The sequence below is a fragment of the Prinia subflava genome, chromosome 3 (assembly GCF_021018805.1).
Source record: "Prinia subflava isolate CZ2003 ecotype Zambia chromosome 3, Cam_Psub_1.2, whole genome shotgun sequence".
In the NCBI taxonomy this organism is placed as follows: domain Eukaryota; kingdom Metazoa; phylum Chordata; class Aves; order Passeriformes; family Cisticolidae; genus Prinia; species Prinia subflava.
In genome coordinates, this window is record NC_086249.1 from 56,937,619 (window position 1) to 56,956,615 (window position 18,997).

Below are 18,997 nucleotides of genomic sequence, written 5' to 3' on the forward strand. Positions count from 1 at the left end.
TCAACAGAGTTCTATCCAGAGTATGAGAGAATATATAAAAAGAACTGACAAAGGAGGAGCCTAAGAGAAAGCTTTCTTAAATAAATATAGGAACCTAACTGGCAGCAATGGCTGCTGTTCATATCCCCTGTTTCAGCATCTAGAAGCAAGAAAAAGACGTCAGAATGCCAGATTTTGCTTTTCTGGAATGTAAAATCAAGAGAAATTTCTCGTGCTTTGGTCTTTTATCCCTTTTATGTTTAAGCATTCTTATTACGTACATAGTATAACCAAGAATTAACCAGGCTGTCGTGCCATAAGGATGAGTTTCAACAGAGAAAAACATTTGTCTGTGGTTACAGACTGGCTCTCTGGGAAAAAAAACAAAACAAAAACTGGTTGTGGCAGTACACATTGGAACTGCTAAAAGCAAAGCATGAGGCTACATTTACCTGTCTGCCTACCACTGCCTAGAGTGTTTTCCCAGGTCTCAGCTAGTTTATAACACATGGTTACCTTCAGTCATGTGAAAGTGTTTTCAACCAGCCTGCTGTCTCATTGGCAGCCACAGTTATTTAATGTAAAAAACATTGCATTTTATTTTAAAGTAGGAGGAGGCAGTGTCCCCTTCCTCAAAACATTAAGAGATCTTTTGAGCCAAATCATCCTACCTCTTTGACCCAATTTTTTTATGTGACTTAATCGATCCCAGCAATATTACATCAATGTGTCATTTTGGAATAAAACACTCCAGTGAATCAGTACCCTTTGCTCCTTTCCACATTTTTCCACTGCCGCCATGAGAGATTCAAGGAAATTTTCCACATCTGGGACCTTTCTGAGTAAGGAAGAGAAGATATTGGCATCCATAAAACCCTCAAAAACATCTCAAGAGATTATGATGTCTACAACACTGAAAAAAATGCCACCCAGGTTATTTCAGTACTTTTTATTTTTCTTTTTCTTGTTTATATTTTGTGAGAAAAACTAAATCAGACTCAAATAGATGAGTGGAGCCTTCTCTTTAAAGGAAAGAGTGTACCCAGCTCATTGAAACTCCCAGCTAACTGACACGGAAGTTAGCTGTGTTGTGTGGGCTTCAGGCCATCCTCAGCACAATCAGTCCCCTTCAAGCTGGAACTTGCTGTGTTTAGGCAGGTTGGGATTTCTGAACAGGTTGTTCAGCCCTGTTTTCTATGCTCGGTTGCCCAAAGATTTGTTTTCTTCCAAGAGCAACAACAAAGTATTTAGCTTACAAAAGTTTTGAAAGAGTCTATAATTTTGAAAGAATTTTCTAGCCTTAAAATGTGCAGTTCCACTAGGACAGACGTCAAGTTTTCAAGATGAACTGCCCAACAAATTACAAAGGCTGGAAGGCTGATAGCTCTGGCTTTTCTACTGATATTGTGACCTTTCAAGTATGCTGTGACATAACAACAATTTGTCAGGGTCTAGAGGTCTAAGTGAGGACATTTAAGGACTCTGAGGAAATACTTGTCTCAAGTGTTAATGTAATTTTATTTGATAATATTCATTAATAAGGTGCTTAGAACCTAGAAAGGGCATGACTGTCAATTCAAGACTTAGGAAGACTTAATATACTTTCATGTAGTGTTTATATTTGTGTGGTATTTGATGGTGTGGAGCTTTGCTAGAAAAGTGTAACAAAATACTTTGTCAGCATGTCATATTGAAGTAAACATATTTACTTGAAAAGAAGAAAAAAGGAAAAGAAAAATTAAAAAAAGAAAAAGGAAAAAAAAAAAAAAAAAGAAGACCCTACAGAGGATGTGAACAAAAGGGTCTGCCAGCATCTCTTCCAAAGCAGTGAGTAATAGTCTGTGCAAGGTAGAGTTCCTTCCCATGAAGGGTAACAACCCCAAACCAAGCATAAATTCATGTGAATGACCTAAAGATGAAACGAAGAGTTCAGCTCAATTGTCAACATGAAACAATAAGGTACAGATCATGCAAGGCTTTCTTTTGCTGTCTGTCCTGTCTATGCTAGAGATTGACCTTAGGGTAATGCATTGAGCTGCTCATTTAAGCAGCACTGTATGAATTAAAGATACATATCCCACTCATTCAACTTGGTAGTTATCTTTAGTGGTGGAGTCAGCCTTGCACTTGTAGAGTCCTACAAAGTTCTATGCTGCCTTCACAAGCTTTATGTTACTGCAGTAGTTCAAATAAGAAGAAATAAAAACCCTGGAGTTTTTAAACAGAGGTTTCAAAAACTGCCAGGAGCACTTCCTTACAGTGTTTCCATTGGTAGCAATAGACTTAGATATTCAGATCTCCACAAGTCTGTGGTAGTATGCATACAGCAAACATCCTATCTGTTGGATATGCCATGCCAGTTGTAATGAGTTTTTCTAGCTTCAAATTCCAAATGAGAGAAAAATCTGGAGGTGTTAAATGCCAGATGGAGTGCCTAGAAAGAGACAATTCTCATTGTAAAATGTTTTTGAGGCTGTAAATAAAGGACAAAGTACCGTTATTCCTGTTTTATAGGTCCAGGCATCAAGAGATGAAAAGATCTGCCTCTATTATTCATGGAAAGATTATCATGGACTTCAGTGGGTGTAGTATCAGCCCTATAGCGGTATGAAACTTGGCTCCTAATTACATCAGGCCCACGTAGACTTAGTTTCAGCCACAGTTTGTTTTATCGCCAGGTTGTTAACCTGTAAACCAAAGGTATTTCAACTGCTGACAGAGTCTGACTTGTGGTTCTGGGCTCCCAGGATGCCTGACTAAGAGAAACCCATGTCCAGTCACGTTTCGTTTGTGCTCCAAGTGTTTGGCTTCCATCAATGGCTTGGAATGGCCTGTTCTCTGCAGATTAAGAGGAAATAATATGTGACGCACAGGCTTGTCTCCTTCACTTCAAAGTGTGAGCAACAATGACTCACCCACCTCCACAGACATCTTTAAACCCTGTGCTGAGTTTCCTATTTTTCTTCTTGTGTCATAGATAGCATTGCTGCCTTTTGTTTTCTCCAGCCTACCTTCACCAGCTTTGCAGAATTTTGAATCCAATCTGGCAATGAGGTTGAGGTTGTTTTTTTTTTTACAGTTCTTTTGGATTCCCATATTCTTTCATAGTTTACTTAACCAAACAGCATGTGTTTAAGTTTCTCAGTATACTGCAAGTGTTACCAAATAAGAATAATCTGCATAATATCTACGTGAAAAGGAGGCTTGTTATTCACACTTTGTTATCATCCTGTCCCACAGACAGCTGCTGTCACTGTTTGCCCTTTTCAGTGGCAGTGGGCTAAATTCATCCTAGTCACAGATGGGGGTAGGTGCCTGTGGTGCAGTCACCATCCATTTGGAATATGACATGCTGGATTGAGTTTTTCTTTCACAGAGCAGGGAAGCTTATTGAACAGAAAAGGTTAATTAACCTTACTGCTGGCCAAACTGGGGCAGGAAAAATGTCCGTAACTTCTTCAAAATATATTTCATTATGAAAACTATGGAAAAACTCAATAATTACCTTGTTATGAGAGTCTTACCAGATAACGCCATAGCTTCACCAGGAAGGATTTATCTGCTCTTGTGCTTGTAATCTTTAGAACTCAATAAACCTGGGTCACCCATGGTTGGATAGGCAATCAATCCTGTAGGCTAGTATGCAAAAAGTGAGTTCTACCACTACCACCATCACTGTTTCTCCTACACTATCTTTTTTGAATTAAAGTGACAGTGGCAGCTCTGCCCTGTGTTGAGCCTTGTGCTGCTGATATGCATTAAACATGGTCCCATCATGCCCAGAAATGGGAGATCACTGGGGCCTTAGACAGTGAAATACCAACTCTGTAAATCCCAAATGCACTCCGGGAAATGGCAGTCTGTGTATTTAGTTCAGCAAGGTGTCAGTGGTGTAATTTTAAGCATGAAAGTAAATTTTATAATGCAAGTTTTGACTACGTTAATGGGACAAACGTTATAGGGAAATCACTCTTCTCTTTCTTTGATGAAATTCTTTTTGTTTGCACCATAAGTGCTAAGGTGTTTTATTTGAATCTTGCTGAAGGCACCTGCCTGTCTGAGCTTCAGCTCTTCTGGGTGTCCAGAGCACAGCTTTGGCACATGCCCAGAACAGTTTAAGCAGCTTGATAATTATCTCCCACCTATGAATCAAGACATTCCTCTGCTGAAGTCTCCTGGGGAGCTCAAATCTGCAGACATTCTCAACAAAAACCCCAACACACATCCAGAAAGCTCCTTGGAAAATGATTTGTGGGTGATTTTTAGAACAGACAGTGGAGGAGGATCTGCCACCCACCTTTCATACAAAATTCTTTGGTTAAGTCATCTGCTTAGGAAGTTAGGCTCAGATTCAACACTTTGGTCTGACTGAAGGGGTTGAAACCAACATTTTTTCAAGGAAAATGTCCTCTTCTTAGGGATTATGCTGTTTAGAAAGAAAGAGATGGGGTTTCATTCACAGCCTACTTTTTCTCTTCAAGTTATATTAATGTGTAGCAAAATCCCTCAAAAGTCAATAGACAGGCACCTCCACAGAGGTACATCATTCTGCAGACTGCACAAAGTAGTTTTGGGCAGAAACCTGATTATACACTTTATGGTCAACATCCTTTCAATTCAACTCAGACAAGTAGGACATCGGATACGTGAAAGACTGGAGGAAATTAAATTCTGGTCTTCCACTTTGTCCTCTACAATTTTACTTTTACTAAATAGACTAAATAGACTAAATACTCTAAATAGACAGAAACATTTCCATCACCAGCCCATGTTAGAAATATGCTAACCTGAAGAGGAGATGTAGACACCTTGTTCCATGTTCTGATCTCTGAATGTGAAGTAAGACCCGTCTTTGTATTTGCATTTTTCACTGCAAAGTGGCTGAAATGGTGAGTAGGGTGAAAAAGTAGATTTCAATCCTGTCTTGGATGCCTGACCTTCCTTACACTGTGCATATCAAGCCACATTGAAACAGGTTCTATTTTCCACCCCCATGCCCAGCTACACAAGCTAAAACTGCATTTGTTTTTTTGTTATTCTTGGTAACACTCAATAATGCTGATTTAAGTTATTTTTCATCTTAACCAACAGCCCAACAGTCTTTTCATCTGGTTATATAATTTTCCTGTTTTCTTGGTCCATTTTCCTTCTGGACCCATATATTTCCCATTTAACCTCCATTATAGGTGATCTGTTTTGTAAGTCATGACTTTAAATTATTCACAATTATTCCCAATGAGTGAGGGCAAGAAGATTATATTTTACTGTATGTATGGATTCTGTCTTCTCTCTTTTTCATGGATGTAAACACTAAGCAAACACCAAAGAGGATTCTTGGTGAAGAGTGTGAGGTCTTTAGATTCCTTCCTTTCACTGCCAAAGCAGAGAAAACCCCTAGGAAATTGAGAAAGCAGGAACAGTTAAGGCAGAGAATGATCTGGGGTTTTATATTCTGTAGAAGCTGTGTCTCTGAAATGATGGTGACAGCAGAAGATGGCAACAGCATGGGAGAGTCACCTCTGTGTGGGAAAAGAAAGGGTTGGCAGGAGGCAGGAAGTTTAACTGAGGGAGTCCAAGTGAGAGAAAATGAGTGAAAGCTCAAGTTGGATGGACAGGAAAAATTGGAGCTTTAAGTTTCTGGAAGTTAGGGGATTAATCTGGAGAGATAAGAGAGGGCATGTGGGAAGTTGAAGTTGGAGGGATTTTTCTGCAGAAGAGTGGAGAGAGGATTAGAAGAAGTCAGGACATAATAGACCTTTAGAAGAGCCAAGTGTAAGATCTGGGAATTTTACCAAGGGAGGAAATTCTCCCTCAGGAAAAAGACACATCAGATTTACTGGGAGTTGGTGGAGTCCTCTGAGGAAATACAACCAAGTAGATCTGAAAGGTCTGAAGGAAAGGAGATTCTGAGATCAAACTGAGTGGAACTAAGGGAATGGGGGCAGTCTCTCATCTTTCCCATCTTCCTGCTTCTACCTCCAGGGTCTTCAAAATTCTTACATGGGAGCAATGATGCAACAACCACCTCTTTCTTCATCCTGCATCAATCTTTGATTTTGAAATGACAAATATGTTCAAAAGTAGTAACCATATGATAACCTTTTATGTCTCTGGGTGATTTACTCTACAAAAACAATAGCAGCTATGGGTTCTCCATCTCTGGATGACTCCAACACTCTCTCAGCTGGAAAAGGCCCAGCTGAGATGCTTCAATATTTGCAATAGTTCCATTTTGAGCTGGGAGTTGCTGTAGATGACCTCCAGAGTTCCTTTCCTACATGTTTTCCCATGGCCCATGGTTCTAGGAATTTAGAAAACTTTTAGGCATAGAGGCTTTCTTATCCTTGACACCTTGCATTATATCCTTGTTCCATTGCCCTTAATTTTTGCTCAAGATGACACATATGTGTATCTCCAATATCTCATAATGTTGTTGTTCTAATAGGCTTGCAATAATATATTCTGGGTTCTCATTTCTGTAGCAACTTAATTCACAGAAAACCAAGAAGACCACCTAAGGGATTTATGTGTCTCTTCCTAAATTCCTCTTGTAGTTCAGGTATCTTTCTAATCTCCCTGTTTTGGTCCTCAAAATCATCACTTCTGCTTGACCTGCCTGAGAGCTAAAGAGCAAGTTGACTTGGATCTTTCCAGATCCTGTTAAAGCCTATTTCTGAAGTCATAAACAGTTCTGTGAAGAATGAAAGCACACCATTTCCTCCATGAATTGGTAATACAGCTCTTTTGTACTGCTCATAGCTAAAGCTGATGAAAGGATTTGGAGAAAATGCACTTTGCTTTCTAATGATGTAGAAGTTTTTGTGGAATCAGAAAGATTTTACTTATTTTTCCTACCAAAGAAAACCCCCTCCCCAAAATAAATTATGAAGGAAATAGTTACACTATTTCACTGATTTTTTTTTTGGGAAACAGGAGCTATGAGGCAGTGCCTGAACCTGTGCTTGGCTCCACTGCTGAGGTACCAGTGTTACAGCCCAGCCAAGCTGGCTCTCTCCACTCTGCTGGAGCCACCACGTCTCCCTGCCATCCTGAGAAAGTGCCCATCATCCTCCTGCGACATTAGAGGGAGTCTGAGATGACTAACCCCTTAATTTACATGCCTTACATGGGTGATTAACGTTAGGTAGGATGAATTGTGACTGCAGTGTATCATTGAGACACCTTACCTTATTTCCCAGATCAAAGTACCTCGTGTTTTTGTTCTGATGAAACATTTTGGTACTTAACAAGAGGAGCACGTAAACATTCAACATACAAATTAGAGAAGCCAGCTCTTTGCTGTATCTTTCCATTATCATGCAATTCTGGTTCAAATAATATGTTAGGGCATTGGTTTATTACGGGCTTCCACAATGAAGCCATAAAAATAAACAAATATCTCTAACTGTTACTAACAATAAGAAATTCTGGGTTGAAATGCAAATTCCCCTCCTAGTCAACTTCTTTTTAAAAGGTAAAACTTTTTATTCCGTGGAAGTTTTTAAAATATTTGGTTCAGTTGTGACTCAGCACTGAAACAAATTCTGAAATTATATTTAACATGAACCATGCTCCTAACTTTAACCACTTTTCTGTTTCAGCAACAAGAGGGCCATTCAGCTACTAATTCTCATCTTAAAGACTGAGTGAACAGTGGGAAAGCAACGAGAAATTCCAGTGATCTTTGTTGGTAGTGGGTCAGTGGGGTAGTGTAATACCACTAACTGCTGGATTGTACCTGAGTAATTTGGCTTTAAGACACAAAAATAAGCTAAGTGTATAAGGATATGATGAATACTCTTCAGAAAAGTTCAAGGTCAACAAAGTCTAAATGGATATTAAGTATAACTGTTTACCAAAGGGTTTTTTAACAATAGCAAGAAAGTAACCAGAGATTTATTCAACCTTAAGAAGAAAAAAAAAAAAAAAAAAAAAAAAGGAAGAAAAAAATATAAAAACCTTACATTTCTTTGAATAGAATGTGAGCTGAAGAACACACACACACCAAATCCATTTGCAATACTGTTTGACTATGCACTATGCAACTAAAAATGTTAGAGCATCTACCATTAAACTAAACAGAAGCATGCTGTGACTTGATTGACCTATGCATCATTGCATGCCAATCTATTTGAGTTGTTTCACAGTTTGGAAATGTTCTCACATAATTCTACATGTATGCTCACTGCACTTGTTTTTGCAGTTAACTTGCCCTTCTTTTGAATAGTACACATAATCTTCAAAGTTCAGCTGGGAAAACAATTTATAAACTGTGATAGTAAAAAAAAGCAGCTCTGACGCTTCTTGTTGGTGGCATGGGGCTGGTACCGATTTCACTGAATTTCTTGTAAAAGTCCACTTTATCTGATTAGTAAGAAATCTCTTATGTGATGATAAGAAGAGATGTCATGGTGCTATTACAGATAACACATTCTAGTCAGCAGTGGACTGTGGTCAGGACTATGTAATCAAGGTGATTTGTAAGTTGAGACACGTTCCAGCCGGATGCAGAGGAGGTGGCTTGGCATTTGCCAGGAATATCCATCCTGCAACTGTCAAATCCACAAACACAATCCATCATGCAGAATAATGGTTTCCTTCTTCCTGTCCACTCCATGGTCTAAGTGTGATTATTCATCTTGAACTCAACCAGTCTTTCACATATGCTTTATTTTATTGCACACAATCAGAGAAACACTATGCTATCCTTAGAAAGTAAATATTTATTAGTCTTCATTAGCAGAAATGCTCTCTGTATTGGTATATGATACTTGAAAGTAACCATCTGTTATACATGTTATGGTATGACAATAGATGACAATGGTTGATTTTCCAACAATCATCAGTGATAGGGTGAATAAGTACAAGGTGATGAGATAATCCTTACTCCTACTCACTTCTCTGTGGTAGGAAAGGCCTGAAAAATCAGGAAAAAAAAGTAGAATTCCATTTCAGGATTTCTCAGTATGTATTCAAGGCGTTTCTGAGAAAATCTGCAGCCCTAATAAAATAGTCATTTTCATTTGTAGCTTTCATCAGAAAAATTTCACCTACTGTCTAAAAGTGTTTTAAATATATGTTCTCACTAACAAATATATTAATATAATCTATCTTTTTAGTATTTTTTTCACCTCTAGTAACAATATGTAGCATTTAGTATAGTCTTTCAGCAATTGCCTTAAAAAGAAACCCTTGGTATACCAGAGATTCTTAGGCAGATGAGAGCTTAGAAAGATAAGTGTATTTATCAGCAATCTCAGGGAGTTAATTTTATCCTGAGTTAGAATGCAATGACAAAGTAAATCAGTGTTTTCTTTTGCTTTTTAGTGCAAAAACACCTCCTTTTTTTTTCTTTTTTTTAATGATTTTGGGTTTGAAAGCAGGATTTCTCCAAGATGCTTGTGAATTGAAGTCTGAAGGAAAATTAGGAAACAAACGTGTTTAGTTAGTAAGATTAAGCCAGTGCATGAGCAGGGGAACAGGAAGGATCATAAACCAGAGAGACCAGTTCAAACCAATTTTCACAGAACTCCTCCCTTCAGTTACATTACTGTAAGTTACAAATATTACATCATCAGAACAAATGATTATTTGCTAATCCATGATTCAGAAGGACAACAATTGTTAAACAGCAGCCTTTGGAAACTGCTTAACCCTTCATCTTCCCTTTATCACCATATGTAAAACAAAGCAGCTATGAATGAAGTGTGTTGAGACCACAGTGTCTTATGAAATCAGTAAAGCCCATACACATTGCTTTATACAGAGAAATGACAAAAGGTGGCAGATATTCAGTGTGGCAAGAGAAGCCATTTGTACAGTCATACGAGTGCTGACAATTCATTTTCTGGAGATTGGGCTTAACTTTGCCTGAAGTATGTTGCTTACAATAATTTCTTTGATGTAAATCTGTAATTTGGGTAATGGACTTGGGCAACCACAAACATATCTTACAAAGACACTGATACCCACATCTGCTCAGACCTCTCATTTTTTTTCTATCCCAGTGAATACTCCTGTGAGAGGACAGAAATGTCTCTGGAGATTAATGAACCACACACAGAACATATTACCAAAATCAGAAGATAGGAGAAGGAGATGTTTAAGGACAGGTCTCTATTAGTGTTTTAGTTTAAGTAGGGAGTGCTAATTTGAGGGGAATCTCCTGACCACCTCTAGCTAGTATAGAATCCTAGAATCATAGACTGGTTTGGGTTGGAAAGGACTTTTGAAGTTCATCTAGTCCAAACCCCTGCAGCAAGCAGGGACATTGTCAGCTAGATCAGGTTGCTCTGGCCTTGAATGTTTCCAGGGTTGGGGCACCTACCATCCCTCTCGGCAACTTGTTCCAGTGTTTCACCCCTCTTTTCATAAAACATTTCTTCCTTGTATCTACCCTCTTTTAGTTTAAAACAACTACCCCTTGTCTTATCACAAAAGGCTCTACTAAAAAGTGTGTTCTTGCCTTTCTTATAATGCTCCTTTAAGTAGTGAAAGGTCACCATAAGGTTTCCCTGGAGCCTTCTCTTCTCCAGACTGGACAATCCCAATCCTCTTAGCTCTTCTTCATAGGTGGGGTGCTCCAGACCTCTGATCATGTTTGTGGCCCTCCTCTGGATCTATTCCAGCAGGTCCATGTTCTTCCTATACTGAGGAACCCCATGCTGGATGCAGCACGGCAGGTGGAGTCTCGCCAGGACAAAGTGAAGGGACAAAATTACCTCCCTCCACCTGCTGGCCAATGAACCTTTGGCTTGCATCATGGAGGCTCTTAAAACATGGAAGCTAGATTCCTTTTGGATGACACTAACTAAATAATGTGCTCCAAGAAAAAACCTAACACCCTTCCACTGCCAATGGAACTTCAGTCAACAGGACCAACCTAGAACTAGTCTGATGTCAAAGGCCAGAAATGTGTGCAGAGCATCCAGCATTCCTCAGCACCTCTTCACACTAGTCTGGATTTGCTAGGGCAGCTGGAGGATTAGGTAACTCAGGTTTTGAGACACTCACTGCAGAGTTCTGAGAGGAGTCAATAAATAATCCAGAACAACTCTTTGCAATTTGCAGCTATTCCATCTGTCTGCAATATGAGTGCCATTTAAAATTTTGTCTGTTCTTGTAGATATTTTGTTTTCAGAGTCTTGAGAGCCTTTAGGAATGACCATTTTTTTTGGTCACTTCTGGGTGAGTATTCTCCTATGCACTGTTGAATGTACCTAGGCTACAGATGGGGCTGATCATGGTCTGGAAAAGTGTGCTTCTTTTTAGAGTAAGTTCTTATGGATAGCTGAGCATTAGTTGATTTCCTTGGGGCAAAGTTCACACTCTGTTGCAAATGATCCTCTTGAATTTGTGCTTTGTTGGCTGTTTTATTAAGCCAGATAGCAATGAATTACATTGACGTAGTCATGGATTACATCGATGTAAATGGCTGCATAAAAGATGTAAATTACTTTCACTTTCTGTCTTCAAGTCATAGGGAATTTTTCAGTCTATGTGCAAGAATTTTAGGTGTAATTGCAAAGGATAAGGCACCTCATGAGAAGGATGTCTGAATTCAGAAAAGTTCCAAATTAGACAAGATAGGTCAGAGAAGTCTTCACAAGCTCCCAAACAGATGAGTGTATGTCTTCCTGAGGTCTGAGCATGCTGAATTCATCTCAGCCTGATTTATCGTGTCTGCAGTGTAGATATCTGCACCTCAATTAGGTGCTAAGCTCCTATTAAAATTAATGGAGAGTTTGAAGGTTGCCTAAGCACAGCCTTCTAGTGTCATTTGAGATGTCATCAAGAATAAAAGGTATCTGCATAAAGCCTGAAGATAACACCCTAGACCTAGGGGTGACCCATGCTCTTCTGGAGCAGCCTAAAGGTGACAACACACAGCATCTAACACTTCAATAGGACTTCTGTGTCTAGGAACCTGGCTTGAATATGAGCTCTCCCTTAACTCTGAGGGTAACTTGTTCAAGCTCAGATGTAGACACCTGTGATACAAAGCTTAAATTGAGGCAAGATGAATTCTTCTCAGTATTTCATAATGAATGCAATGGAAGTGGTAAACAAGTGCTGGGAGTGGGAAGAATAGCCCTGCTCACAGGGAAGAAAAGGCAGAGGTAGGTTGTGGTACTAATACAGAACACGAGTGGCGTATTTAGATGGAAATAGAACTGTGCAAATGATAGATTTTTGGGTTTGGTGATTGGACTGAAAGTTATACAGTAAATTCCTTTTAGTTAACCTGATATAAATTTTTTGCTTCTGTGTGTTTGTTTTTAACTAATATAACTCATATGTGTCTCATCTGCTTTGTTAATGACAAGGAACAAAACTTCTATACAGCTGCAGCCATGGGCTAGGCATGGTAACCTGTGCAGTGGATTAAACATCTTAGAAAAGATGCTAGGTAGGAACTACTGGCTCATGAACTGAAAATTTCTACGCAATGATATGGTAGGAAAGAATAAATAATCTTTTTTCACAGCATGACTGGAAAGCTTATCTGCCATATTACGTATTTTATGGGTTTTACCCTGCAACTTTTGCTTTGGATTGTGTTCACTGAAAGTACCACAATACTTATTTACCTATGTAAGTGAGCAAAATGATTCATCATGCAAAAAGATTGTGAAACTAGGCAGTATATCTTACGTATCTATGTTTTCACCCGTCTCTAAAATAATCACGCAAAACCCATCATTTGGGGTATGTATGAGCCAGATTCTTGTGCTCTGACATCATATTTAGACCTGAAAGTTTTTCTGGTTTAATTATATTGTTAAACTAGTAAAATATGTCAGTTTAAATGATACTATTACAGTTTTGGAAGTACTGAAACTGCTGCAGGGTATGCCCATTCAGAATCTAGAATAAATTATAATGACATTAAAACTTACATCCCAACATGACCGTGTTTGCAAGACAGCATATACCTGTGCTTGTAAAGCTGCTGGATTTTACCTACTCAACTGTGAATTCTCAGGTCAATAAAATGAACAGACTTTGATTCCCGATCAACAAAAACAATCTATATTAAAAAAATGAGAAATACTTATGATATTAAGTTGATGCCCATGAGCAGTTTAACACTACAGATGTTTAAGAATACATAAGTTGAATATTTCAGAGAAGATACATGTTGATACTTCAAACTGTCACATGGAAAGTTGTGCAGTTGGCAGTAAAGTTGCTTTTCCTTAAAAAAAAAAAAAGAGTTATATTAATATTTACTTGATTTCCTGATAAAAGTAATACTACAAAAGAATATTGCAAAATCTTGCAGGCTTGGCATGCTTTTTTATGTGGGTGGAAAAATGTGCCGAAGCCAAGCTGGAATGAATCATGAAACTGTAGCATAAAAAACATACTAGATCTGCTTTTTTTTTTTTTTTTTTTTTAAGAAAGATGACAGCTAGAATAATAAAACTGTGGGCCTTACGAGTATATGCAACATAAACATGTTGCTGAAATAACATTGGAGAGTGCATTGTGCAGGACAGACTTTGCTTGTAAGGAGAGCGGTAGAGTTTTGGCCTTCATTCTTGACTTAGAGCTCTAAACTGAGAAGTCCCATCGTCCAAGAGATTCTCTATGGAAAGTCAACAGCGACAGGATATTATGTGACCTGTGAGTTCCAGTATTAAGGGGCATATAGAGGGATATAACTTCATTTATTTCAATATCTTCTGTATTAATGATAAATGCCAAAATAATACCTCACAGGTTAGTGCAGCAGAGGATGGCAAGTAGGCAGATTTCTTTACCCTTTTTGCCTCTGGTGTCTCAACACTTACAGGACGACTTCAGTGAAAGCCGCACAAAATTTGATTGCTATGCTGACACCCCATCTGTCTTCCTATCAACCTAATGCCATAATTACCAGGTTGAAATAAAGACGTTTAATGCCAGGTAAAAATAAGAGTGTGCTAATCTCCTGCATGAGCATCAGTGCATGTGCATGAAATGGTGCTGGCTAAAGCAAGGGCAGGGACCCTGCCCTGACCTGGAGGCTGAGTAACGCTGGCTGTCTTGCATCAGTCCTTTCCTCACGTGACTAATCCCAGAGACTGCACGGAGGGACAATCTTCGGGACAAGGCCAAGAAGTGAGCTCAGACTCAAGCAGTGTGGCCATCAAGAGTCTGGTGAGTGAGATCTGTGGCAGATTGACTGTATAAATGTACCCATTGTGGTTTATCGTAGGGAAGCAGTCACTGCAGGTAATCCTATTCTAATTACTAAAATTATGTAAGTGTATCATAGACACATACTCCGTTGATGTTGTTGTCTTGTGTTTCTTCTTTATATAAAAATCATTGAAACATGTTCACCAACTGACAAACACAGAACTATGCTTGAAGCAGTTATAAAAATGTGAATTTTTATAAATAAAAATTTTATGGTATTTTTTGAATTCAGGACAAAGTCCCTCTTTGGATGGACCAGCTAAAGAAACGAGGAAGCAGAAATACCAGATGCATGGAGAATTATCTTCATGGGATGTCCAAATTTTGATGTCTTTTTAAAAAAACGAGGGGAACTACTATCTAAACTTCTTCAAGGAATTTGCTTTTAAATTTTCTCTCAGAAGAGAGTAGTTTGGAACAACAACAACAACAAAAAAGTATACTCCTTTTTGAAAGGACGAAAACATCATGAAGAGTAGATGGATAAACACCCAAGTGGGAGTATGTTCAGAAACACATGTGAATGGGAGGAGTGGGAGAGTGGGATGTGCTTGTGCCTTGTAGATGTTACTTGTGGCTACATCTCCCTGCCTCATGCATATGTGTGAGTAAAATCCCAGGGCTCTTATCATTCAGCCCATCTGGATTTGAGGCCACTCCCCAGGCAGGCAATTTTGTCAGGAGCTTTGGCTGGACATTATGATCTGCATTTGGCCTCCAGATCTTCACTTGAGAAAGCTTGCTCCAAGGTCCAAATTCTGCCACTCTTGCTGTCATCAAACAGTCCCTTATTTCCCAATCCATTCACTATCTCTCAGGTCTCCTTTTGGCCCTCAGTTAACAACACAGATTAGATATAATTTACATTACACTGAGATTTTTATTAACATCACAGAAATTCATTCTGAATGACATCTCCATGTGCTACCACTAATAAATCAATGAATGAATTATTGTGTAGGGGCAGGGGAAACTGAAGAAGAGACCATTGAATTCCATCCTTGTCTCCATAACCCAAGTACAACATGCCCTGCTCCGATGCTTTTGTGCCTACATCTCCACTTAAATATTTTAACTTATTTTACCATTGGTTATTATTATTTGTTGTACAATTCTATAAACATGAGCTCACTTCAAAATGCATTGCTGGTGGTGTTCACTATAAATGAAAGTTTTAAGCTTTGCAGAGCTTATATATGTATTTAATGTAATACATATATTGCAGAGCTTAAATATATGCTCAAGATAATACATATATAATATTTAGGCCCTCTTCTCTCTATTTTTTCACTTTATATGAAGTCAGGAAAAATGTGTTTCAACAGTTTTTATAAGAAAAGGAAATACATTTCAAATATATATATTCAAATAAAATTAAAAAGAAAATGCATAAGAACTAAGAGCTAGAGAATGTAATTAATCACAGTATTTCTGCCAAACAATCTTTTTTATTAGCAGTATTCAGTCAATACAAGATAGAAAACTGAAGACAAGAAAGTGTATGAATAGGTAGAGCCTATTGTCAGTAGTTAGCCAAACAGTAAATGTAAGTGTACCCCCAATATAGTACTATAATCGACTGCTTCTTTCATCACTTACTGTGAGCAACATTTCTTCCACAGCAGCAATGTCTCCGTGTTCCCCCAGAAAATTCCCACAGGATTTTCTGATCATTTTAATTATCCCTGTTAGAAATTCCATACTGTATTTTTTCCTAGACTTTGATTTTCTCTTCCATGTTTGTAGCATATTTGGCAGTGGATGAGATTTTGCACTTTCATTAGAAAGCAATCCTTCCCAAATAGCTCACACAATTTCTCAGAGTCTGGTGTTTCCTGTACCACTGAAAGACAGAATATGAAGTTCAACTTTTCACATCTCTCCCAGAACCCAGGATCAGCAAGCAGAGGGACAGTGAGTGAAATAATTTGTGTTTGCCTGTGTCTGAATGAGCCTCATCAAGTATTACCATGGATTATTCTAATAGAAGGAACATAGAGCTAGAACCCAGAGTTCTTCTAAGAGGTGTCTTGGATACGCTTCTGCAATTTGAAGACTTTTCCTTTACTAAGATTTCAGCATAATTCTTTCATTTAGCAGTGGGTTCCTTGGTAGGAAACTTGCTGGAGAAGAATAGAAACAACAGAAACTCCAGCTGGTAGAAACATAGCTGTGCAAGCAACCGGAATGAGGGGCATCAGAGAACAACTCTGTGGGCAGGGCCTTGTGGTAACATATGCACACCCCTGACATAATAGTGGCCCAGGAATACGTAGTGAAAAAGCAAATTCATCTCCCCAGCTGTGACCTAGTGACAGAATGAGAGACAATGGCTAAAAAGCCACTGAATCCCAATCAAGAGTATTCAACAGTCTGAAGTTCTGTAGGTCATCAGGGAGAAATATAGGGTGCGAAAAGAGCACGGAGAAGATGTAATGCAATGAACTCTCCTAAATAATTTTTATATGGTGCTATAATTATGATCTAAACTTCCTTCCACATCACCTTTGTCAGTGGTTTCAGGGCAATAAGAACACGAGAAACACAGGGCCAAATATGACAGATATCCTCACAGCTCTATATTTGATACCACCAAGAAACAGTTGCTTAGAATGCATTTCTATAAATGAGTAAGGTATCTATTTTTTAAATAATTTTCTGGATTTTCATGATCAAAAGAGTTTGGAGTTGTATCCAGGTCATTATACACAATAGTCACTGATGAAATTTTCTGCCGTGTTTGTCTAATTTCCACTTTGAACCCGTTCATACTTTTGTCCCTCTGCATTATATAAAGGGATTATGTAGTTGTAGGAATAAAATCTGTGACCTTTTTACTGGTCCCTTAATTAAGAAATCTCCATTTTATGAATTTTGTGGGAATCGTGCTTCGCTAACAGTTATGGAGATCTGTATAAATTCTGTTCTTCACTAACTGTTCTTTAAAGGGAAGAATCCTTTGTTCTGTAGTTGCAGTAAGGGGTAAGGAACACAAAGAATATATAATAAATACAGATGTAGGAACTGGAAGTATGATGAATGCTCCAAATGTTGTGCACATTGCCATTATTAGTCATCCATTAAAATTAAAACCAGGCAACACTTAAGTCCCAAACAGATAAATTTGATGCCTTGGTCCTATTTTTTCAGAGGAGAACCAGATTCAGAGAGGATTTTACAACATTTCTTTCTTGTGGTTTTTCCACCTAAACCTGAACACTGGACCTTAATCCAAAGCAAGAACTTAAGTTTCTTTTACAGTCAGATGCATATGGAGTCAGTGGCTATGGAACAGAATTTCAAAGGGACATGCAGCTTAGGTGAGGTTAGTCATGTCTCCATACTTTTTTAATGTTTGAGGTATTGTTTGTCATATTAGTGGCTGCTGCATGTACAATTAGTCCTAACTTCTGCACACATCATGTAAGACACATAGAAATGTATAACTTCTGCTCCAAGAACCAGAAACAACAAAATATTTAGATCACTTAAACATCAAGTATTTTTTAGTTTTGTTTCCATATGATTTTATTTCCAAGAAAGCATTAGTACTCTAGTATGAAGCCTGTGCCAGTAGGTCTATCAGGAGTCAATCCACTGTAAAGCTAAATTTGCATATTTAACTGTACTTGCAATCATGGGAAGCTATTTCTTTTCCAATGACAGAACTACATGATATACTTTTCTTTTTAAAGTGAACATTAAAATATATTGTCTTTCAAACATGCTAGCAGTCTTAGTGTTAATAGAAAAGATCTCCACTGATGTGTTTGTTCTAATTGTGGTGGGCCTGTCCCCAAAAAGAGTGAGCTTGGTCCCCATCGTCAGTATTGGCCCTTGAAACTATACTGTGCTGCACTGTGACTGCCCTTATACCTCACTGAAAATTACAAGAGATCAAGCTGGAACACATTTCCCTTGAGTCTTGCCTATGACTCTGTACTTGCCAGATAGAAGCCCTTGGCAGAATCCTCTTCCCTAGAGCAGGAACTTTTCTTTTTTTTTTTTTTTCCAGTAAATATTTAGTTATGTGTTTCTTTAGTTGGAGATAGTGTGCAGCATTTTGTTCATCACTTCAAGAAAAACAAAAGCAGTTTTTGTAATCTTGGGTCAGGGAAATGTTTTTTGCAGTATTGATGGTTGTTCTGTAACTGAACTGAGCATTCTCATTTCTAGATCTACTTCTTTCACCTTTAATGTTGCTAAAGCAATGGTCCACAGAAGTTCTTTCTGCCCTTCAGAAGATGCATATTCCAGAAGGTTGTTGTTTCCCATTCCTTCCCCTAAAGATCATAGGAAGCTGAAGATTATTGCTGCAAACATTTCCTTTCAGTTTAGGTGTGTTGGAATCCTTGTTCTACTCCAAGGTTTGTCAGAGACCCAGCCCTTTTCAGGAGGCATGATGTGAGATTTGGCTCAGACAAGGCTCCTGTGTGCCTTCTACTAAGGTTTCAGGGCACCAAAAAAGCAGCCAAGTCCTCCTTCACACATTATCCTAACTGTGGTTGGAAAAAACATTTTTCCTCAAGGTACTGAAAGGGTGGATTGCACTACTTGGCCTCTGGAAGGGAAAGGCTTCATGTAATTCTCAAAAAACAGCTCATGGCTCATACTTTGAAGACAAGCTATAGGCAAAAGTAAGTGGCAGCAGCAGTAGCAGCTTTCCCCTGGAACAGGTTTTTTGGTAGAGGACCACTGATAACACATCACTTTGGACAGCTAAAAGAAGACTTTGACCCCAAGTGGACTTTCACACTTTCACCCCCTGCAGTGCTGGGTCATAAATTTGCACTGGCAGAGCCACACTTACCTCTTCTATTGCATGCAGCCT